At 43.2% G+C, this 24708-nt stretch overlaps 1 protein-coding gene and 1 long non-coding RNA gene across 6 annotated transcripts in view; one reads left to right on the top strand and one right to left on the bottom strand.

Moving 5' to 3' along the window:
* Positions 1 to 277: 277 nt before the first annotated feature.
* On the bottom strand, positions 278 to 12493 carry LOC100847358 (uncharacterized). 4 transcript variants are annotated; one of them, XR_009492957.1, is made up of 5 exons: positions 11802 to 12095; positions 10575 to 10867; positions 9483 to 9534; positions 7176 to 7356; positions 278 to 530 (listed from the first exon to the last, which is right to left on the bottom strand). It is a non-coding gene; the product is annotated as an uncharacterized lncRNA (long non-coding RNA). The 4 variants fall into 4 exon arrangements; XR_009492956.1 differs by lacking the exons at positions 9483 to 9534; positions 11802 to 12095 and adding an exon at positions 12205 to 12493; XR_815618.4 differs by lacking the exon at positions 9483 to 9534 and having other exon boundaries at positions 11802 to 12076.
* SLC16A12 (solute carrier family 16 member 12) overlaps positions 11248 to 24708 on the top strand; it is a 103503-nt gene continuing 90042 nt past the window's right edge. For both annotated transcript variants that reach the window (XM_024985891.2, XM_010819766.4), the window contains exon 1: positions 11248 to 11369. The gene's annotated coding sequence lies outside the window, so the exon portion shown is untranslated. The remainder of the gene's footprint in view (positions 11370 to 24708) is intronic.

Raw genomic sequence — 24708 nt, 5'->3', positions numbered from 1 at the left:
CATGAAATTCTGGGCAAGTCAGACATTCTATTATTTCACAAATCTAATAAGAGAAGTGCATACGGATTTTACTATTAAATTAAGAAAAAAATGGCTCAGTATCACCCAGTAAATACAATAAACATGTAGCTATGGTGAAAGCGCTCCAACAAATGAGGGGATGGAGGAACATTCAAGAGAAGGCAGCTGAGACTTCAAATTCCGGGGCCATTTCAAATGCGTCCAATGGTCATTTCATGGAACTGGGGATTAAAATATTTTACACCACTCAAGAAAGTGCTATTATTTTTTTTTTTTTATTGTTCACGACATGGCTAATTCTTGTGCCAAACTGACATTCCAAGAGGAGAGCCGAGTACTGACTGATGTCACCATCTGATTTTGCCAAGTCGTGCTCACCTCCCGTTGACCATCTCCAGATTCTGTGAAGGCAGAGCAGGTGTCTACATTGTCCATGGTCATGATTCCAGCTCAGTTCCTGGCATGCAGAAGGCCCTCCATAACTGTTTAGCTAGGCTGACTTGGCTCAGCTGGAATGGAAGAATCAGAAGCAGTTGGAAGGGAGCTGAGAGGTAGTTCTCATCATCTCACCCACTCCCACCCTCCCAGCATGACACCGGCCCCTCGTCTCCCACGTCCGCCTCCATCAGGGATGGGAAATGCAATGTGCTGCTAGCAAGCAGCCAAATCTAATTCAATAACCCTGCCTCAGACCCTCTCCAGATGATGCTAACGCCAAACTAGACTGTCATAATGTTCTTGGCCAGAAGCCTAAACTCTGGAAATGAGATTACATGGGCTTTGTATGAGTTTTAATATAACCATAACAAGTATTAATAATGCATGTTGTATAATCAATTGGCATTCTCCCTCAAAGTACTGCAACTCTTATTTCTTACTTTGATACATTCATACACACAGATAAACAAGAATACATCTCTCTTCAACAGGGCAAAGCAACCTCTTAGCTTTAAAAAACTTTCCCAACGACAACGTGGTCTAGCTCTACCAGGCTGGAAGAGCATGGGCTTGAGAATTTCAGACCACCAGTCATCAATGCAACTCTGGAATGAAGTTTATGAACACTGTCACCCCATCCAAAATGCCTAATTTGTCTGTCTCAGGGACTCCACACCTTGAAAGCTTTGACTCCTTTTAACCATTTAATTCATCCAATAACTGAGTTCCTAATATACGCCAAGCACCAGGCTAGGTTTACAGGCACAGTGGTGAACACAACGGGCATAGTTCCTATTCTCATTGAGCTTTTAGTTCAGGGTCAAACAAAACGAAAGCAAACAGCAACAAAAAGTTGCAAAAAAAATTATGAAGGAGGAAAAAGTGCGAAGAAGGAAAATAATGGGGGAGGGAGATTGAGTTTAAGTTAGAATGGTCTGATAAGGCCTCTGGGGAGGGGATACTGAAGCTGAGGTCTTTGCAAAAAATGATAAAGAGCTTTCCAGGCAAGAGGAAAAGACAAAAGCAAAAGCCTCTGCTTCCTTGGCTTGATGTGAAAAATAATAATAATAATAATAGACATGGGGAATATGGCACAAGAGGATGCAGAGACAGGCAGGGGCATGGCACACTTATGGACCATGGTCAGAGGAGCCCAGATTGGTACTTTGGGAACCAGAGGAAAGTTTTAAGCTGTGAGGCAATGCGATCTAATTTAAGTTTTTTTTTTTTATTTTTAATCTGAGCTGTGCTGGATCTTCACTGCTGTGTGCCGGCTTTCTCAGGTTGTGGCAAGTGGGGGTTGCTGTCTAGTTGCAGTGGGCCAGCTGCTCACTGTGGTGGCTTCTCTTGTTGCCCAGTGTGGGCTCTAGGCACGTGGGCTTCAGAAGTTGCAGCACATGGACTCAGTGGCTGTGATACACTGGCTTAGCTGCCCTGCAGCAGCAGGGATCTTCCCAGACCAGGGATGGAACCCTTGGCCTCTACGTTGGCCGGCGGATTCTAAACCCACTGGACCACCGGGGAAGTCCTAATTTAAGTTTGAGAAAAAGTTTCTTAGTGTTCTCATGAGAATGGACTGATTGGCAGAGGCTTAGGGCCGAAACAAGTAGATGGGTTAGGATGCTATAGCAGGAGTTAGCAAGAGAAGACGGCAGACTGGATTAGGGTGTCAGCAGTGCAAATGGAGAAAAGGGAGGCAGATTCTGAGCTATATTTTGATGAGATAATTGACAGGACTTACAGACAGATTCAGAGAAGGCAATGGCACCCCACTCCAGTACTCTTGCCTGGAAAATCCCATGGATGGAGAAGCCTGGTAGGCTGCAGTCCATGGGGTCTCGAAGAGTCGGACACGACTGAGCGACTTCACTTTCACTTTTTACTTTCATGCATTGGAGAAGGAAATGGCAACCCACTCCAGTGTTCTTGCCTGGAGAATCCCAGGGATGGGGGAGCCTGGTGGGCTGCCGTCTATGGGGTCACACAGAGTTGGACACGACTGAAGCGACTTAGCAGCAGCAGCAACAGATGGATTGATGTGGGAGGTAAGATTACTTAAGACTTCTAAAAGAAAACTTAGATTTCTGGCTTGATGAATGGAATGAATTGGAAGCCCAATACAATAAAACCATAAAGGAGAACTATTTTACTCAAAGAGGCAGAAAAGGGAAAGAAGGTCCGGTCCACTGGGGTGCCTTCCCTCTTTCCAACCATCCTTGGGTCTCCCTAGAATACCTGGGTCATGATTCTCAGATTTAGGACTCTGGACCATTTGGAAAGATTATGAATGTACCCGTTCCTTCATGCAGTTTTTCTGGAGCATAGCACTTGGAGCAGGTATACACCAGGTTAACGAGGATGAGTCTGCTTACAAGTACACTGCCTTCAACTAGCCTTCACATTGGTTGAAAACACTCTAAGCAACTGGAAAGCAGTTTACTGGCAGATTTTGGCTTCTTTCAACAAACGTATAAAAGCCAATGTGGCCTTTTTTTCACTTTGTGCTTTTCTATTCTTCACATTCTACTGAAATAAAATATAACCAATGGCTATTATTTATATTGCTAGAAACTCTTTGAGTGTTTCTTCCAGTGGTTGGAATGAATTGTATTTTCTTCACTTAATGATGCTATCATGGCATCATCTATAATCATGAGACTAATTCATAGGGATGTATAAATGTGTCTCGATGAAAAACCAGAAACAGCAGCACCCAGTTAGTACATGTTAATTTATGTAACACAAATTTTGGAGAAGGCAATTGGCACCCCACTCCACTACTCTTGCCTGGAAAATCCCATGGACGGAGGAGCCTGGTGGGCTTGCGGTCCATGGGGTCGCTAGGAGTCGGACACGACTGAGCGACTTCACTTTCACTTTTCACTTTTATGCATTGGAGGAGGAAGTGGCAACCCACTCCAGTGTTCTTGCCTGGAGAATCCCAGGGACGGGGAAGCCTGGTTGGGCTGTCGTCTATGGGGTCGCACAGAGTCGATCACGACTGAAGTGACTTAGCAGTAAGCAGTAAAAGAAATTTTAGCATAGAAACTAAAAGGGGGTGTGTCCACTCTTTGTTTACTTTGATGCCTTATCTATTTGGGTTGGCTTTATCCTCATCAAATAGTTTGTTCACTTTGCACTTTCTGAATTTATCAAAATGAATAAAGGTGAAGCAGGAACTTGCTAATTAATCCATTAAGAAGATCAACAGAGTGAGTCAAAAAGGGTAAATCAGCCCCAAACAAAGCTGGCTGATTTTTTTTTTTTTTTTTTTTGGGGCAATTAAAGTCTAATCGGTCTTCACTGTGTTTCTGATGTTAGCAGGTGAGCTGTCTAGCTGGAACCATGTGCCTCTTCAAAGGACTTCCAGAAGCCCTCTGGGAGCAGGCCCTGCTTATTCTCACTCACTCTTCTCCTGAAAGAGAAAGTTTCTGTTCTGCTCCTGTACACCTCTCGTAGCCCTGAATGGTTATCACTCTCCTGTGACTCATGTAGCACTCGCTCCATCCTGCTTAGCTGTCAGCTACGCATCTCCCTTATCTCCCCACTAGACATTGTGGGCATTCCCCAAGGTCCAGGCCTTGTCCTTCCGCTATGGTTTCATCTCAGCTCTCTCGAACTGAAGATTTTCAAGCCTTATCTCTAACTTTGACCTTTTCTCCTGGCCCCTGCCCTACATTTCCAGCAGCCTGATGGGTATTTCACACCCACCCCAAGCTCCACGTGTATACTGAATTGTTCACCAACTGCTACCTCTTAACCCCTCTCTCTGTTAATGATCACTGTCCTCCCAGCTGGAGACACATGTGCTTGTTCTGTCTCTTTCACTCCCTATCTAATCAGTCACTTTGTCCTATTGATTTTCCCTGTTCTCATCAAAAAGACTTATTTACTCACCGCCAAACACACCTTGCACTTTCTCACTGCTAATATTATTACCTGCAGTTTCACACTACCACGAGGGCCTTCCTATCTGCTTGCTGACTTGCTCCAAGGAGTTCCAGAACCACCTGTAAAGTCAGCATTTATCTAGTTTCTGTCCCAAGCGTTTAGGTTCTCCTCTGAATTCTAGCAGAGTCAGACACAACCTAGCAACTGAACAGCAACAACTGAGTTAGAGCAAACACTGACTTCCTTTACCAAAATGATCATGCACCTTATCCTTCTGAAGTGGTAGGTTGTGGTGATGGTGTTTTTGAAATCTTTTATTGTTATTCAGCTTCTCTCATTTGCATTTCTACTTCAACTAGATTGTAATTCCTTGATGACAGGAACCCTGTCTTAAAATACTATTGTGCCACGCACAGCCTAGACACTCAAAAAACTGGTTCATTTGTTTATGCTGGATTTGTCTGATGATAGAAATGAAGAGACACACACTGTAGTTCAGTTTGCAATTCGGTCGCTCATTAAATTGGCCCATTAAACACAAATACTTTCCTTTTTCTAATATATTGCTCACAACAGAGTTTTTTTTCCCCTCGAGTCATTGAAAAGAGCATAATAGCATGATAAACCCTGGGGAAGAAAGACTTCTGATAGACATGTTTGCAAAAACTTTTCTCTTATACTATTACAAGGTAAAAACAAGATCTGCAGATGTTGTGAATTTATCTTACTTATCTCTTGGTTAAATAATGCTGCGTGACAAACCACCACAAACCCACAGTAGCTACAATAGGAAACCTTTATGTGTGAGCCTGTGTAGGTTGGCTGGGCAGTTCTACTGATCTGAGCTGGTCTAGATGGGCTCACTGGTACACCCAGAGCCTGCTGTGGGGCTAGCAGCCAGCTTTGCTAACCTTGGCTTGGCTCTCCTGGTGTCTGGGGACTTGGCTGGGGTGACTGAACTGACTGAGCTTGTTCCCATGTGTTTGCTCATCTTCCAACAGGTTAGCTCAGGCTCATTCTTGCGGCAATGAAGGGTACTGAGAGACTGAGCCAGCGGGGGCATGGCCCCTAAGGTCTAGACTCAGTATTGGCCCACCACTCTTCCTTCCCACTGGTTAAAATAGTCACTGGACCAGCCCTGATTCAAGGGGTTGGGGAAACAAGGCCCCACTTCTTGATGGTTGGTGCTAACTCACATTGCGAAGGATATGGAAACAGGAATGGAGAATACCAGCTGTTTTTGCAATCAGTCTACCCCAGAGTAAACAGACCTGGCTTCATATGGCAGCACAGTTTTCTAGTTGCATAATATTGAGCAATTTATTTAACCACTCTGAGCTCTGTCCCTCAATAGGAAAATAAGTCCTGTGAGGATGGAAGGAAATCTATACCCAGAGTTGGGGACATTAAAGGAACTCAATAAATATCAATAAATTCCTCACAACTCTCCCAACAACTGTTCAGATAAGGAAAGGAGGTATATGACATCTCTTAACATTATGAAAATTACATAATTTTATATAAGTTTGACTTAGAGATACAAAGTGCTAAACTCAAAATGTACATTTCAGGGGGAAAATGACATAAAAGTTTGAGCAATAATTTGAAAGATTTTGAAGAAATTAACTGGAAAATGAAGCTCAATGTTATTGACATCAGTAGGCCCTGTGTGCTGATCCTATGGGTCAAGAAAGGGTAGGTCACAAGGTCTGTGGTCAGACCGCAGGGAATTTCTCACCAGTGTTTTGGGTCATACCTCACATCTAGTCGAGTGAAAAAACCAGCAGCTACTCTCTCTCGTTTCCAATCTCCATGTAAATTTTCTTATCTCAGGTGTCCTCAGAAGACAACCGAGCTGGGTCAGGGAACTCTCAAGCCGCACATCAGCCCTGAGGCAGGGAGCAAGTTGCAGCACTGAGTTAGATGTGGGGCTGTCATGGTCCTGCCCTTGGTTGGTGACTTAGTTCAGGGTAAATGTTATAAGTACTAATTGAATGAATCTAGAAGAGGAAGAATCACAGAGGTGACCGCAAAGGTGAGGCGTAACTAACATTTACTCATTCCAAAAGATTTATTGAAGTTCCTGCTCTGTCAGCGTTGGGGCAATAGTTAATGAGACAGGGAAGTCTCCTGCCATCAACCAGTTTACACTCTATGCGGTCAAGGGAGGAGGAGTGTTTGTATTTGGTGTATTTTCAGCTAGCATTTATTTTTAATTCCCCCCCTCAACTTATTGAGGTATAATTGACAAGTAAAAATTAAACATATTTAAAGTGTACAGCATGATTTGATATATGTATGCATTGTGAAATGATTACCACAATCAAGCTAACTAAATCACTAACATATAACACAATTACCTTTTTGTGTGTGGTAAAAACATTTACAATCTACTCACTTTGCAAATTTCACTGTAAAATACAGTACTGTTAACTATAATCACCACGCTGTACATTAGATCCCCAGAATTCACTCATCTTATAACTAAAACTTCATACCATTTGGTCAATATCTCCCCACTTCCCATGGCACCCAGGCCTTGGCAACCACTGTTCTATTCTCTGCTTATATGAACTTAAATTTTTTAGCCTCCACATGTAAGTGAGATTATACAGTATTTGTCTTTCTGTGTCTGGCTTACTCATACAGCAAATTGTCTTCCAGGTTCAACCATACAGTTGCAAGTGGCAGGATCTTCTTTATTATGAGAATAATATACATATATATCACATTTTCTTTATCCATTAATCCATCAACAGACACAAAGTTTGTTTCCCTATCTTGGCTACTGAGAATCATTCTGCTAACATGGATTAAGTACTTACTATGCACTAGCTGGCTTCCTAGGTGGCTCAGTGGTAAAAAACTGCCTGCCAACACAGGAAGACCCCTTGAGAAAGGAAATGGCAACCCATTCCAGTATTCTTGGCTGGGAAGTCCCATGGACAGAGAAGCCTGGTGGGCTAAGGTCCCTGGAGTCACAAAGAGTCGTACATGATTGTGGGTCTAAAACAACAAAAACAGCAATACGTTAGCTACTGTGCTAGGTACTCACACATACGTCTCTTTTTTTTCTTTTTATTTTTTTATATATGTCTGATTTAACCTTCGAGATAGCCCTAGAAGGAAGGTGCTATTTTGCTGTTTCATAAATGAAGAAACGGAAGTTTTGTTATTCAGCTTACCCAAGGTCACCCAGCTAGCAAGTTCTTGATAAATTAACATTTGAAGTGATGGGGTGGGGAAGATTTAAGTGACGATATCCACTGGAGGCCTGGGGGCTCAGAGAGAGGTCAGAACTGGGAATGCACAGCCTCTGACAGGCAGGTGTTCAGTCACTGTCATGACAAGGCAGGAGTAAGGATTTGGGTGAAGAAAGAAAAGCAGAGAAATAGATGCTGAATTCTAAAACTTTCAGAAGAAGTGATGTGATGGAACAGGAACCAGGGAAGACAATACACAAAGTGGAATCTGAAAGGTGCCCACAGCATGTGATCTTATTAAAGAAGTCAAAGAGAAAGAATTTGAGAAGCCGGATATTCAGAAAGCTGTTTCCTGGTGTTCTGCGGAGAATTTCACGATTTCCCATTCTGTGCACTGCCCTCATTCGCATACCTGACGGCATAAAATACTTGCATCTTTTTTTATGCTGTTTACAGTTTATCCTTGGATTCCTTATTAGCCATGGAAATGAACTTTCAAATTCTATTTAGGTAAAAGCTTCATGTTTCCATCCGCCTCCACCTCCAACCTCCTGGTAGCTTCCAGCTTGACGTGGACAGCCCAGATATTACTTATCTGGAGCCAATGTTCTCGTTTCTCTCTGCTGAGTCCACACATCCTTGTTTGACCAAATAACAGGAACAAACAACTCCTTCTATAATGGATGTACCCTAAGGTGTCATGCTTCTGAGAATCTCATTTGACAATTGATTCCCCTGAACCATGGTACACTGTGACTTTAGTTCACACATTTGTTATTTATTGGGCACAAATGGTAGGGATTTGACCAAGTAGGCTGCATCTCCAGGCCAAAAGAGCAAAGGTAGTGCCCAGCTCACAAAGGGGAGGAAGAAGCTAACGGAGGGGGCTGGAGCACAGCTATAGATGGTCACTGAGGGACCAGAGCAGCTCAGCACATCAGCAAAAGGTTACTTGACTAATAAAACTTAAAAACTGTGAAATATTAATACTGGTTAAGACTTTTTGCACACTTAACTATGTGCAGGGCATGACAACCAACACATTCTATGGGTTATTCCAGCTTGACTCTCACAAGGACTCAATGGCTGAGGTTTAATGATCAGTTCCTCACTTGCCAGAGGACAGATGAGAGTCTGACTAGAATTTGGAAAGGGTGAAATATGTGGGTTCACCTCCTCACCAAAATCCTGGCCTCTAGGCACTGCTGTCCAACAGAACTTCCTGTGATGAAGGAACTGTCTGATATACTGTCCAGTACGGTACTAGCTACATATTGGTATAGAGCGTGAAATGTGATTGCTGCAATGGACTAGCAACAAGAAACAAACACAAAAAACTTGAATTTTGATTAAAATTTAAATGTAAATAACTACATTTAGGGCTTCCCTGATGGCTCAATGGTAAAGAAGCCACCTGCTAATGTGGGAGATGAAAGGTTCCATCCCTGGTCCAGGAAGATCCCCTGGAGAAGAAAATGGCGACTCACTCCAATATTCTTGCCTGGGACATCCCACAGACAGAGGAGCCTGGTGGAGTCCATGGGGAGTCCATAGGGTCTCAAACTTAGCAAGTAAACAACAAAGCCACATTTCATAGCCATTTTGGACTGCACAGACACAGAACATTTCCACCATTACAGAAAATTCTATTGGATAGCACTCTTTAAGAGAAATGCTGCATTTTCCCCCTTCTTTCCTCATTAGATTCCAAGGCAAGGAGAGGGGTCTGTCCCCCTCCTTCCCAGTTCCTCTGGCCTCACGGAAAAGAGATTCCTTTCCTCTTTCCATCTTCTCCAACTCCACCTCCACACCACCCACCCCTTGGAACCATCCTTGCATGGGAGCTGGGTGGGGGGGACCCTGAAGGGGGAGGCAGATGGGAGTGACCTTCTCTATCAGCACCATCATCAATAATCCACCAAGACTCACCTCTCAAAAGATGAAAATCATTCTGTCAGAGACAGGATCAGCCGAGCTAAACCTGAACAAGCAAACACAACCAACCAACACTTCATGACATAAATAAAAGAACTGTCCTTGGCTTTTCTAGGGCCTCTATGACAAATGATGTAGATGGAGGAAAGCCTGTGAGGTTTCTTCCTCTTCTTCAAAACTTTTAAAAACAACTGGTTACCCTACATTATTGAAGTGGAAAATGGGGCTTCTCAGCCTCCCAAAGCAATGTTTAACTAAAAAAAGTATTTTTCTGAACCAAAAAGTACTCCAGCCTTTAACCAAAAGAGCTTCACAGTTGAAAGCTCAGGGCTCCCCGCAACCTCAACATTTTAAGTCCATACGCAATGCTAATGAATTCTTTTACAAGTTCTATTTGCAAATTCTGCTGCATTTTTTGTTTGCTAGTTTTGCGGGCCTGTGGAATGGAACTCCTTCTCCCAGTATTGGAAGGGGAGTCTTAACCACTGGATCACCAAGGACGTCCCTCTATAGTGTGCCTTAAAGGTATCTTCACTGCCTTTACTTTCAGGTAACTTAGATCTTTATTTTACAAGTGACAAGAGCTCATCCAGATTTATAAAGAACAGGAAACTGCGGAGAGGGGAAGAAACAAAACAGCCAGATGTACAAGAGGAAGGACTTTGGCGGTCTATTTTTAAAAATACCCTAAGGTATTGTGTGGCCACTGCATCACAACTTTCTAGTCCCCTTCTCAAATTTTCCAAAAAGTCGGATTCATTGTGAAACTCTGAAGTACCACCGACTAAATCACCTAGGGATTCTTGTTACAAGTGGCTCTGGGGTTGGGCCTGCAATTCTGCATTTCTAGCAAGGTCCCAGATGACACTGATGCTATGGAGTAGCAAGCATGTAGACCCCAAGAAGTTGGAATCGGACCTCCTCAGTTCAGAGACTTCGCTCCTGACAAAAAGTGGACTTTACAGGAAGGTCCCTGGGGCAGCTCTTTAGGCCCGTGGGACAGCCGACTTTACAGCGACGTTGGCGGAGGGGGCGAACCTTAGCACGAGCAACAGCAGTAATTTTTTACTGGGGTGTGTTACATACCGGGCTCCTGCGCCTCATTCATTTTGTCCTCTCATCAAGCACAGGAAGTGGACACTATTATCCTCGTTTTACAGGTGGAGATACTGAGCTCTGAGATTTAAGTAACTTGCCTACGGTCATGGCTTTTCGAGAGAGTTGAATCTAGGTCCTCCAACTCGAAGAAACAGCGCTTTAAACACGTCGGAGCCTCAGTTTTCTGTGCTGTGAAATGGACGGGCTGCACGGGCAGAGATCCCTGCCGCGTTCACCTCTGGGAGTCCTTGGATTCCTGAAGCAGAGCTTGCTCTTTGACCCTGCAGGGGAAAGTTCTTTTTGAGAATACCGAGCCCCCTCTGCCTGCCTACTAGGTCAGGAGCAAGGCACCGCCGTTCCCGGGGAGGGTCGGGCAGTCCGGAGCGAGGTGGCTCGGGTCACAGCGGGCAGGTCCATTACATAACCGCGAGGCGGCCCCTCACCCCTCGCCAAGCCGCGGCCGGTAGAGCGGATCCCTGGATAAATCCCATTCACCCGCCGGCCAGAGTCCACGGCGGAGCTGGGGGCGTTGAACTCCCGGGTGCATTTCGGAGGCTGGGCGCGGGGATTTTCCCTGCCACGCTCTCCGCCCCCCGCGCTGCCCGTGGGGCCCCCGCCCCAGCCCCGCCGGCGCCTCCACCCCGTCCGCTCCCCGCCCCTCGGGAGCGCGGACCACGGCGCCTGGGGCCCGGGAAGGGGCCACCGCGCGGGGACGCGGCACGGTGGGTGCACCCCGGGGGCATGTCCGCACGCCACCGCCCGGGCTGCAGCGGTCCACGCGAGGTGAGCCAGAGGAGCGGCCGGGAGGAGAGGGGGATCTGCACTAACTGGGCGGGCTGCGGAGGGCTGGAGGCTGGCCCACCGGGCTGCCGGGGCGCAGTCTCCCGCCGATCGCTCTGGCACCAGGATCCCCAGCGTACCGGCCCGGGAGCCCACTGGCACACCCTCTGTCCGCTCTCAGGACGCGGTGGCTCAGGTGATCCGGGCATCCTTCGCGGCCGGGCGGCAGGCTCTAGGGCTGGGCTGGGTGGAGGTGGCAGAGGGCGCTCCCTTGGCTGCCCCGCGACGCACCGGGAGCCCGCCACCATAGCTTGGTCCCTCGGAGCGCCCGTTGTGTTGGGGAAAGACACATGCCCACCTGCCCCGGCGGTGCTGGGCCGGTGCTCGGGCAGGTTCTGGGCAGGCGGCTGGACAGGGAGCGGCTTTGATCCTCACCTCCTGTGATTTCCAAATGCCGACTTCTCGTGCAGGAGAGATCGCGCAAGGTTCCTTCTGGATTCTGTACCTAACGTATCTTATTTATTTCGGATCTTCCCTTCCCTCAGGTGATAATGTTTACTTAATTTCCATTGGCTTAATTTCTTAGTTGCTTCTTGTCCTCAAAATCAGTGATACCAGTAGTGCAGACTCAGGGAAAAGTGCTTGAAGCAAAATTTGAGAGCAGGGTTCCAGTAAGTCCTGAGGCTATTTGGTTAGCCTTTGGCTTTCACCACTCAGCATTCATTCTGAATCTCTTGGTAAATTTTTTTTTTTTTTTTTTGTAATAAGTCAGTTGGGACCTACTAGGGCACTGGTTCAATCCTTCCATTCTGGAGGGACTCTAATTAGTTTAACTTACCTTTTCTTTGCTGAGAGTTGGGCACTCTGGTGGCTGCAGTCAGCTTAACCCAGAAGCAGAGTCTTCAGACCCTCCATATTTAGAAACACTCATCAGGTGTTTGGAGATCACTAGCTTTTAAAATCAACTGCCTCGCCATAAACCTCATGTCAAACTAGGCAAATGGTGTCTGACCCTCCCAGAAGTAGTAATTAAATGACTGGATTTGGTCACTTATAATCACAGGATCTTGGAAATTGTTCAGGTTTTTAGAGATCGTCTGGTCAGACTCTTCACCAGACAGCCTGGGAAGCTCAGATTCCTGTTGCCAAGGATTGGTTAAGTTCATTGGTGACTGAGGCAGTACCAGAATCCAGGCCCTCTCCTTCCAACTCAGTTCAGTTTTCAAACCATATTACTTTCAGGCATTTAGAACAAAATTAATGATTAGAGTCATCTGATCATGTCATTTTCCTGTTATTATTTTTTGTCCATCTTTTTTTTTTTTTTCATCTTTTTGTTTTTAAACTGGTGGGATTCTGAAATAGTTGAGAGGTCTATCAAACCGCCTTTTAGGATAATTTTAAAAAATACAAACCCTTAATTTTAAATAATACATCTTAAATGCATGTATTTAAATAATAATATGAAGATGAATATGCAGGTACATTACAGGTAAACCACCAGGAGAAGAAAAGTAATCAAAACTACAGATGGATAAAATGTATCCTCATCTGTCTTTGGAGTCTCTTTGGGTTCTTACCTTCCTGTGCTGATCATTGGTTAGAATTCAGAGTGTGATTTGTGACTTTGGAGCTGGCTTGGGAAAAGTGGCTTATATGAGGACAGTTTGTGTGTTGTGATTAACATGATGACCTATAACAGTGCTCAGAGAAAGGAATTTTTAAAGAGACTTATTTAGCATTTGGGGCTCCCCAGATGGCTTAGTGGTAAAGAATCTGCCTGCCAGTGCAGGAGACTTGGGTTGATTCCTGGATTGGGAGGATACTGGCAGAGGAAATGGCAACCCACTCCAGTATTCTTACCTGGGAAATCTCATGGCTAGAGGAGCCTGGTGGGCTACAGTCCTTGGAGTCTGAAAAAGTCAACACGACTTAGGGACTGAACACACACATTTAGCATTTCCGCGTTACATTACACATTTTTTATGTTTTTCAGTTTACTTTAATAGGTATTTATTGAGTGCCTACTATGTGCCCAGTGATGTTATGGTCACTCAAGGTATATCAGTGAATAAAACAAAGAACTTTGGTCTTATGAACCTTAGGTTACAATTTATTTATTAGAATTTTTCCAGGATTGTTTGGCAGATGGAAGAGAATTTCAGTTTTGACTAAAACAGGCAGATATCTCCAGGCAAGAATACTGGAGTGGGTTGCCGTTTCCTTTTCCAGGGAATCTTCCCAACCCAGGTATCGAACTCACTTCTCCTGCATTGGCAGGCAGATTCTTTACCATAGGGAAATGAACACAAATATTCCAAATTATCTACCTTCCAATCCCATAATTCTGCTGATTTTATAATCAGTGTGAAAATAAATACAGAAACAAATTCAGGTAAAGTTACTTTGACTTTTATGAACTGATGTACGTGAACTCTACATGACTGGAAATTCCCACACTTGGTTACTTTATGTGTGTTCATTCAGAGTCCCTGAAATGACACTTCCTTTAGTGCAAGGACATCACTGTGGTGACATTAAACTTAATGAAGCATGAGAGGATTCGTTTTCTCAATGATGTTGGTGCCCTGATGTCAGTGTTGTGGACTATAATTGTATTAGTTTTAAGATGTAGCTTCTTATTTATTTATGAAGGTAAGTGTTGTGCTTTGATTTTCTCTGTTTGCGTTGTCGCCTGCTCCCCTCCATGTTAATAGGCAGCACAGTGTTGTGACTTATTGCTAAACCTGTTACCACAGAGGTTTTTCTTTTTAATCAGACGTTGCCGTTTTAAGCATTTCCTCATCTTCTCAATTGCTTTTTCTTCAGAATGGCATGGTTTGCAAGCTCAGGCATGTTTGTTGTTTTTAACAAAGGCTTATCAAAATGAAGTTGGCAGTCTTTCGGGCATATATAGCCAAAAAAAAGTATTCAATACAGCTTTGGGGGTTGTTTATGCATTCCTTACCTAACCAATGGCTTTGCTTTTAAATATCGCCAATTTGGAAACGATGTTCTTCTGAGTCCCTTTTTGTACGATTTCTAAAAACCCATTCAAGTTGTATGATAATTTAATTTAGAGAAACTAAATCCACACTTGAAGACATTGGGCAGTTTTGAGTACAAAGATTTTTGTCTCTGTTTTTAATTTGTTCTTCATCAAAGGGCATCAGAAAGTGTCATTATCTAACAATGTCCTGTTTGAAAGTGATCTCTGTTAAACACTTGGAGGAGAGTCATGACGCCTGACAGCTGCTAGGTACCCAGGGGCAGTTGATTTTCTCCTTTGCCTACCACTATGCCCCCGTCAGATTCTTACCTACCCCCCACCACCCCATGTACATTGAAGAAAGAGATGTGTTGCTCTGTAGCCAGGTAAGAAGTTACACACCTTTAATTAATTATTTAATCAATGTATTCATTCATTATTTACTTTACAAATATTTATTGAACTTCTTATTACAGATTTGTTCAAAGATTATGTCCTGCATCCCTTGTTTCCTGTGCCGGTGGCTGTAGGGGATATAAAAACATACTACTTGCCTCTGAAGCAGTCTATGGTCTCATATGTAAGAAAAGATATTGTGTAACTAGCTATATGGCTTCCCTGATGTCTTGGTGGTAAAGAATCCTCTGCCAGTGTAGGAGACTCAGGTTTGATCCCTGGGTCAGGAAGATTCCCTGGAGGAATGCATGACAACCTACTCCAGTATTCTTGCCTGGGAAATCCCATGCACAGAGGAGCCTGGTGGGCTACAGCCCATGGAGTCACAAAAGAATCAGACACAACTTAGGGAATAAAACAACTAGCAACAGAATACCGGTTATAACGACCATAAGAGATAGATAACTGTTTTAGAAATTAAAAGGAAGGTGAGAGAGCAGGTAGGCACTATGAGGAGTCAAGGCTTAGGAGGAGGACATGTTTGAGCTGATCCTTAAAAGATAAGTAGGATGGTAAAGTTTTTATTGAGGGAGCAGGGTATACCTATCTCAATGGGAGCCCATCTTTGCTTCTTCTGAAGACTTAGACGTGCGGAAGACTTCCTTTTGGGACAGTTGAAGTTATGTTGTGTTATCTAATAGACACAGATCACCTCTACACCTCTACATACACACCGCTTCATCCTAGGTAATGGAGTACCCATCAACACTAATGCACCTGATGGTGTTAACTGTTGCTCTCCTTTCCCTCTGAAAAAGGAACCCGTTGTTGCTCAGAACGCAGAGGCCACTGTGGCAAATAACTGCCATCATAATAAACTGGTGTACTTTGCTTTTATCAGCTCAGGTTCACGCCTACAGTGGTGTTTGGTCACAGTCTTGTTTATTTTAATAATACTTGCTACTGTAATTTTGTGATTTAATTAAATATTAAATAAACTGATATAATGGGAGTGCCAAAAAGGAATGCTATTTCTGTGAAAACTTGATTGCCACAGAGACTTGTAAAAATAAGCCATATTAAAAAACAATATAAATGGCTACCACCTCAATGAACCATGAACACATTATGATGAGTGAAAGAAGGCAGATACAAAAGACCACAAATTGTGATTCCACTTGTATGAGATATCCACAGTAGGTAAATATACAGAGACGAAATGTACATTTGTGGTTGCCAGGGTATAGGGTAGCAGGAATTGAGAGTGAATGGTAATAGGTACAAGATTTATTTTTGGGGTGATGGCTGGATTCTGGAATTAGTGGTGTTGGTTTTACAACATCTGAATTATATACTTTTTTTTAATATACTTTAGAAGGCTAAATTTTTAAAAAATTAGCAAACTGCTGCTCTGCAGGTATGGAATAGTTTGCTTTTATAAAAGATTAGAAAACTTTAGTAAAAACAAAAAACTAGAGGGATTTTTACCCTCAGGTTTTTTCACAAGTGCCTTTTAAGGTACAAATGCATTTAAGACATGGAAGGAAGAAATCTGGCCATGGTGTAACCAAGAAAGGCAACACAGAACTGAAATCATCAGGGGACATGCAACAATTAGTGACTGATTTCCCCTTTATTTATGTGACTGAAATTGAAATATGTTTGAAACATGATGTATCAACTTTTTGACTCCCTGCTTTTACTGACTTCTGATTGCTTCAATTATGAGCTCTTATAATGTTCCAACTTCTTAGGGTACCCCTGTGTATCTTGAAAATAATTCATCTCTTTGGCTCTAGAGGGAAATTCCATGTTTATGAGGTTCTCTTATGGATGTCATATTAGTCCCTTATGCTTGCAGAGGAGGCCGGAACCTAATTTTCAATCTACTAAATCACCATAGAAATCACAACCTGTTTTTCCCCAAACTGTCTTATGGCTTCCTGGATATACATGTAAACAAAGTAGCAACATAAAATCTTAACTCTACCCATCAGTAAACACTTGTAGACTTTATAACTTTTCAAAATATTTTGAGCACATTTCACATCTTGTGGTTTAACATCTTATAGATTAAGGCCATAATTGCTTATTTTATAATTCTTTTTTTATTTGATGAAATATCTTCCATAGAAGTGGACTCGTATTTATCTACCAAAACCAGTTGTATTTATTGAAATAGCAATTTCAGTTCTCTAAGTGTTAGTGAGTGTTAGTCACTCAATTGTGTCTGACTCTCTGCAACTCCATGGACTGTAGCCTGCCAGGCTCCTCTGTCCCTGGAATTCTCCAGGCAAAATTACTGGGATGGGTAGCCATTCCCTCCTCCAGAGGACCTTCCCAGCTCAGGGCTGAACTCCGATCTCTTGCATTGAAGGCAGATTATTTACAGTCTGAGCCCTAGGGAAGCTGAACCTATATCAAAACAATGACATTCACAGCTCATGAAGAAGCCAGCAAAAGAACCACCCCCTAAATCCCCAAACCCACACTCGGCAAGGTTAGATCTGCTTTAAAGGAAAAGAGAGCCTTTTTAGTCAGATATGAGTTGACCAGACAACCTTGCATGTGTGTGTTAGTCACTCAGGCATATCTGACTCTTTGCGACCCCATGGACTGTAGCCTGCCAGACTCCTCTGTCCATGGGACTTTCCAAGCAAGAATACTGGAGTGGGTTGCTATTTCTTTCTCCAAAGATCTTTCTGACCTAGGGATCAAACCCAGGTCTCCTGCATTGCAGGCAGATTCTTTACTGTCTGAGCCACCAGGGAAGCCCCAAGCACCCTTTCCCATCATTATTAACTTATCATGAACAGGGGGACCCCAACGCACAGGCATCACTGCTATCACAACAGAATGATTTGTTCAGATTGATGTTTGACAACTGAGTTGATCAGTCAATTCAAGACTATATTGATGGCTCTGAAGCCTGGTGACACATTACAATCACCTGAGGAAGGAAAAGAAAACACTGGTGCCAAGGGCCAGCCTCAGAAATTCTGACTCAGTAGAACTAGGATAGATCCAGGATATCACGGATTTTTAAAGCTCAGGTGAATCTCATGTGCAGCCAGGGTTGAGAACCACCAATCTACATAATACTTAATCATTTTATGCTTTTTCAAAATAAATGTTACTGAAACAAATGGTTGTTAGAGGCTCGTTTTATCATATCTGAAGACAAAATTAAATGTGATCATTTTTTCCTCCTCTTTTTTTTTTTTTGTTTGGTAATTTCTCTATACAGGGTCCATTCAGTATATGAGAAGCTTTCCTAATGGTTGAGTGAATTTCCCCTGATTTTTCCCCTCTGTGAGATTCACTGAACTTACAGTGTCAAAAGAGCCAAAGCAACCAAACTGATATCATGACAGTCAACCAACCAGTCGGCAGCTTTACTTATGTCATGTTTTGGTAACTGTAATGTCATAAAGGTCTATTTCTTGAGGACAGCAAGTAGGGGTTTTCCTCTCCAACAATGTGTTTCCTCTGTAATGACTTACAGATATGTTCTCGTTTTTATGTGTTTCTTTAAGTTGATCGAGTTGTTCATCCTAATGCTCAGATTTGCCTCTGGATACTTTGCATTTAATTGTACCAAATTGATTTTGAAAATATAGGACTTTATGTAAGAAAGCAGCAGCTTAAACCTGGCCTTGTGTGACTTAGACAAAATATGACTAATGTTAGTTTTTTCCTTGTCATTGCAATTTACTGTCTTTGAGAAAATGTGGTGAAGTGGTTGATGTAGGACCTGTAAAAGACCGATCTGGCTCACTACTTAGAATCGACTTTAGATTTAATGACATTTGTTCTTTTATTTAATTATTTATTTAATTTTTTAAAAATTGAAGTATAGTTGATTTACTGTGTTGTGTTGCTGAACCAGCAAAGTGATTCTGTTTGATATATATATATATATATATATATATATATATATACACACACACATGCACACATATGTATAAAAATACACATTCTTTTTTAAATTCCTTTCCCTTATAGGTTATTATAAAATATTGAGTATAGTTCCCTGTGCTATACTGTAGGTCCTTTTTGGTTATTTATTTTCTGTATTGTAGTATGTATCTATTAATACTCATAGAAACTCTGACCCACAGTTACCAATTAGCTTTCCCAAATTGTGCTTCAACTGTTCATTTTTGTGTTAAAAATAGCATTGTCATGGATGTTGACCAGTAGTTTTTTGAACTAGGTTTTCAGATTTCTGAGAGTTTCAAGGAGCCTCAGGGGCCATTCCAGGGCATGGGGACAGACAGTAGAGTGTGTCCAAGAGTCCAGTGTTCATTTAGAGTTCCTTTCAGTGGTCTGTTCTGCAACCTGACCAGGTGGGCTATTCTTGGTTTCACATTGTGGGTGTGCAAGGAAGATTTTATTTGAACAAAGGATTTTTTTGGCAAAAACAAGTTTGTAAATCCCTAGGCCACATGTTTCTAAGTTTCTGCTTTTCTTTCCCTGCCAAATTTGGTTTATGTAGTTCTGGTAGCTCCTAATTGTTCTCTAGATGCTTCTGTGCAGGCATGCATGATGCTCAGTTGCTCAATCATGTTAGGCTCTTTGAGACCCCATAGACTGTAGCCCGCCAGACTCCTTTGCCCATGGAATTTTCCAGACAAGAATACTGGAGTGGATTGCCATTTCCTCCTCTAAGGAACCTTTCCGACCCAGAGATCGAACCTAGGTCTCCTGCAGCTCCTGCGTTGGCAAGCGGATTCTTTACCACTGAGCCAGCCACCTGGGAAGCCCCGTGTGACTGTGCATCTGTGTTGAAAAAGCACGGGGAAGACTTGGGTCGTATTAACTTTATATCCTTCATGCTTGTGGGTATAGAGAGCCAAATGAACAGTTAGATATTCTGGGCGAGAAATATATAATAGATTGGAAGTTATCAGCATAGAAACTCAATTTAAGTCACGTTGTGTGTGAGTGTGTCTGTGTGTGTGAAGTAATTACTCACTGGGAGTATTTATAAAGAGGCGATAAAGATTAAGTCCTGAGAAGTAGCTGTGCTAGGTCAGGTCCCTCTTCTGTCCTCGAATTAATCCAGTACACATTGGTCAGTGCTGTTTCCTTTTTATATTTTAAATTGCTATTTCCCCACATAAGTTGTGCATAACTGTCAAAAGAGTCGGAGCATGAATGTATATGTGGGTGGGTGGGGTGTAGGGTAACCTGGGGGAGCCGGAGCACTGGGTGTGGAAACCACCCAAGGAAGTTCTCCCACTTTTCAAAACCCTACACCCTATACAGAAACTGCAGGGCTCCTGCTGTATGTGTATTGAGGTGCAGAATGAGAAGGTAAACTCGAGCAGTTAACCAGTGGCTTTGGCAGTGTAGATGACCATTGTGGTATTTTCGGCATAAAATGATTTAAGTATTGTGGTTTCTTGACTTTTAAACTGCAGACATTTCCCCATGTCTTCATTCTCTATTTTGCAATTGGACCTAGTGACTGTTAGGTTCTGAGTGTGATCCCAGTGAGCCCAGGGGTAAGGTTCATTCCACATGGATCTGAAACTTAATTTTGTTTCATCGACACAACCCTGCCCTCCATACTGGCCAGCTGTTTGTCACTTTTAGTTACAAGGCTCACCAGGCAACAGTGTATTAACTTCATTAAGAAATACTCACAAACCTTAGAAAAAGTTAAAGGACCTGGGTAAAGAATAAATGTTTATAAACAAGATACTGTCAAAAATATTTTGCTCAATAGGTAGGGTGTTCCAATGATAAAGGGACTGGTCACTGGATCAAAAATTAAGCCCCACACATTTCCCACTTCTTTTAACAAAAATTTTATCGAAATATAGTTGATTTACAATGCTATATTCATTTCAGGTTTATTCAGTTATACATATGTATATATTCTTTTTTATATTATCTTCTAATATGGGTTATTCCTTTTTTACTTCTTTAGGTTGACTTCTTTGATTATCTTCCACATTCACATAAAATATCAGATCAGATCAGTCGCTCAGTCGTGTCCGACTCTTTGCGACCCCATGAATCGCAGCACGCCAGGCCTCCCTGTCCATCACCAACTCCCGAAATTCACTGAGACTCACATCCATCGAGTCAGTGATGCCATCCAGCCATCTCATCCTCTGTCGTCCCCTTCTCTTCTTGCCCTCAATCCCTCCCATCATCAGAGTCTTTTCCAATGAGTCAACTCTTCGCATGAGGTGGCCAAAGTACTGGAGTTTCAGCTTTAACATCCTTCCTTCCAAAGAAATCCCAGGGCTGATCTCCCCATATATTTAATTTTATTAGAGATGGAGGTCTAACTAGAATTTCAAATTCTAGAATTTCAAATTGAGTCATCTTACGCCACCAGATTGGCATCTCAGAAGTGTCCTGATATATTCTGCTCTCTTTATAAATTCTTGCACGATAAGATACCTGTGCTGTGCTGTGCTTAGTTGCTCAGTCGTGTCTGACTCTTTGCGACCCCATGGACTGTAGCCTGCCAGGCTCCTCTGTCCATGGGAATTCTTGAGGCAAGAATACGGGAGTGGGTTGCCATGCCCGCCTCCAGGGGATCTTCCCAACCCGGGGATTGAACCCAGGTCTCCTGCATTGTAGGCTTTACCATCTGGGCCACCTGGGAAGCCCCATAGTATACCTAATTGGTTCCAAATACAGCTTACATTAAGGAAAAGTTTCAGTTTAGTTTTTTTTTTTTAATAGTTTTAATACTCTTAAAATTCTCTTTTGGGGAATTCTCTGGCTGGCCTGTCGTTAGGACTTGGGTTTGATCCCTGATTGTGGAACCAAGATCCTGCAAAATGCACAGTTTGGCAAAAAAAAAAAAAAGCCCCTAATAAAGAATATTGTGGTTATTGTTGTGGTTTAGTTGCTAAGTAGCCCACTAGGCTCCTCTATCCATGTGATTTCCCAGGCAAGATTACTAGAATGAGTTGCCATTTCCTTCTCCAGAGGATCTTCCTGACCCAGGGATCGAACCCACCTTTCTTATATCTCCTGCATTGGCAGGTGGGTTCTTTACTACTGAGCCACCAGGGAAGCCCGGTATTGTGATTAAGGGATGTTAACTCAGTGAGTTTACCTCTTTACCAGGCTGAGTACACAGCACGTGCTAGACACAGCCCCCAGTGCTGAGGACCCACAGAGAACAGGCAGGGTTCTTTCTCGGAGGCTTACATTGTCCTCAGGGAGACGAGTGTGTGGACAAAGAATCATAGCAATGATGAGTCCCAGAAGTGATCGCCATCCATGGGAGTTCAGAGACAGAGGCACTTAACTCTGCCTAGAGTGGTCAAACAATTGTAGAAATTCATGAGGTGAGCAGCCGGAGGAAGGGCAGTTCTAGGCAACAGGAACAGTAGGTACAAAGGCAATGAGGTGGAAAGGACAGTAAATTGAAAGAACTGCCTGGTTCTTCAAGGTGCTTTGGAGTGGCTGGCATGCAGGGTGTGTTATATGTGACTACGTAGGTGCCGGAAGAGCAGGCGGGAGCTAGGTCATTTAGGGACACTAAGGTAGAAGGAATTTCAGTTTTGCTTTGGCTCCTACGAATAATCCTTGAAAGCTTTTAAACACGGGAGTTGGGTAGGACTAGGGGTTTGCTGATAAAATCAGCTTGTGTTTAACAGATGACAATCGGGCTTCTAGAAAGTCGAAGAGGGTGACAAATCAGCGAGTGTGTTGATGTGATATGGATGGGAAGTAAGATTAATGCCTCAGGGTAAGACTTCTGCTTTGTTTATATTTATATTTTTGGTGCTTGGTGCCCTCTAGGACATGTGGTAGAGAAGTTTGGTAGGCAATATAATATTCTATGCAAATAATGCAAAATTTGGGCATCATTGGCTACTAGGTTCAGTTAATTACATCCCATGATGGGATGTAATTTCCTGGGCAGTATGTGAAGAGTCGGAGAAGGCAATGGCATCCTACTCCAGTACTCTTGGCTGGAAAATCCCACGGACAGAGGAGTCTGGTGGGCTGCAGTCCATGGGGTCACTGAGTCGGACACGACTGAAGTGACTTAGCACAGCAGCAGCATGTGAAGAGTGAAGTGTGAAATGGATCAAAAACTTATGCTTTCAAGAGTCTCTATAGTGTGTTCACATTCTCCCTTGGTCACTGTACCTTTCTTTATGTTTTCTGATTGTCTAGTTATGTGCTGATCTTTTCCCTAGAAAAAGTGTGAGGGCAAGAGCTAAGTCATGTCATGGCTATCACACAACTTCAGATGTCTGAAGTACCACTCAGATGTCTGAGTCATTGCATCTCACGGTGAATAGAGCCCTCTGGAGCTGTGTTTCAGCTGTCCCTGCCTAACTGGTTTCACCAGCTGTCATGGTACCTGCCCTTTGGTAAGTGTTCAGTACATGTGTTGAAAAAACGAATAAACGCTTCCTTGGTGGCTCAGCGGTAAAGAATCCGCCTGCGATGCAGGAGACGCAGGAGACTTGGGTTTGCTCCCGAGGCTGGGAAGATCCCCTGGAGGAGGAAATGGCGACCCACTCCAGTGTTCTTGCCTGGAGAATCCCATGGACAGAGGAGCCTGGTGGGCTACAATCCATTGGGTCGCAAAGAGTAGGACAGGGTTGAGCACAAAATGAATGAATTAAATCTAATGAGTGGTCAGAGGAGGAAGGATCTAGCCAGAGAATTGGGAAGTACAGGTTTGAGGGGAGGAAACTCAACAAGAGAGACTCCTGTCATGGAAATTCAGGGGAGAAAGAGTTCAACAATGAGAGAGAAGTTAACAGGGTCAGATGATACAGAGAGGGTCAGTTAATCAAGGATGGCACAGCTATCACTGACAATTGGGAGTCATTGGTGATAATGTCAAAAATAGCTTGTATGGTGTGTATGGAGGCAGGTGGCAAATTCCATTGCATGGAGATGGGAATGAAAAAAGGGGTGAGGAGACAGTCAGCCTAGACAGGTTCTTAAGAGGCTGGGAACATGAAGAAAGAAAATGATTGGAGGTAGCTAAAAAGGGTGGGAAGGCAGAAGGGGAGTTTTCACCCCTTCTCTTTCTGTCATTTCCCTTCTTTCTTTTCTCTCATTCTTCCTGTCCAGTGGCCCCAGTTCTCTCTAAAATAGTAACTGACACCAATAGTTTTGGACAATTTTTATTATCTAAGCTTTGTTAAAATTACATATATTAACTCGCTAATTTCTTGCAACAACACTTTAAAGATGGAATTACTATCCTAATTTTACAAATGAGACAAAGCATAGAAGGGTTAAGCAAGTTGTCTGTCTTAAGCTACTAAGGGCCAGAGCCAGGATGCAAGGCTCTTCCCCACTGCACTCTCCTGCTGGACATGGCAGGTGCGTTGAGTACTTAAGATTTTCAACCCAAGTGCTTATGGAATTGGTGTAACATATTGTTGTTGAGTCACTCCAAGCACTTAGCCTGTGTTGGAAATCTTAATTGTGTCACACCATTAATCTGCAAGGTTGAGAGAGTGCCTCTAGCAAAACATGCCTTACCAGTTATAGGAGTGGAAATGTTTGGATGTTTGGACTGATGTGGAGTGGGAGATTGGTGGCTTGGAAGGGTTGGGGATGCCAGAAAGAGAGCAATGGATATGATGGATCATGAGCTTTAGCCTCTAAGGAGAAGGAATCTAGAGCAGGATTGGCTGATGACATGGGAGAAAACGGAGAATCAAGGGGCCCGAGGGTTCAAGGAGGTTGAAAGCTAGGTGCAATAGGATTGGAGGAACTAGAGTCTTGGGGAGCATAGAAAGCTGGGCTTAGAGAGGGATATTTCATTCCCACAACAACCCCACATTTCAGAAGTGAGGATTAAAAAAAAAAGAAGGATAGGCACAGGTGATGATAAGTTGATGTTGTGGCTTTGGGAGGAGATGACTCAAGTGGATTGGAGGTAAACCTCATGAGGTCAAGGTCGAGGCTGACATCACTAGAGATATTGGGTAGATGTTTTTTTTT

This window comes from Bos taurus, chromosome 26 (assembly GCF_002263795.3).
Source record: "Bos taurus isolate L1 Dominette 01449 registration number 42190680 breed Hereford chromosome 26, ARS-UCD2.0, whole genome shotgun sequence".
NCBI lineage: Eukaryota > Metazoa > Chordata > Mammalia > Artiodactyla > Bovidae > Bos > Bos taurus.
Note: the sequence above shows the minus strand (reverse complement) of the source record. Positions and strands in the feature narration are given on the sequence as shown.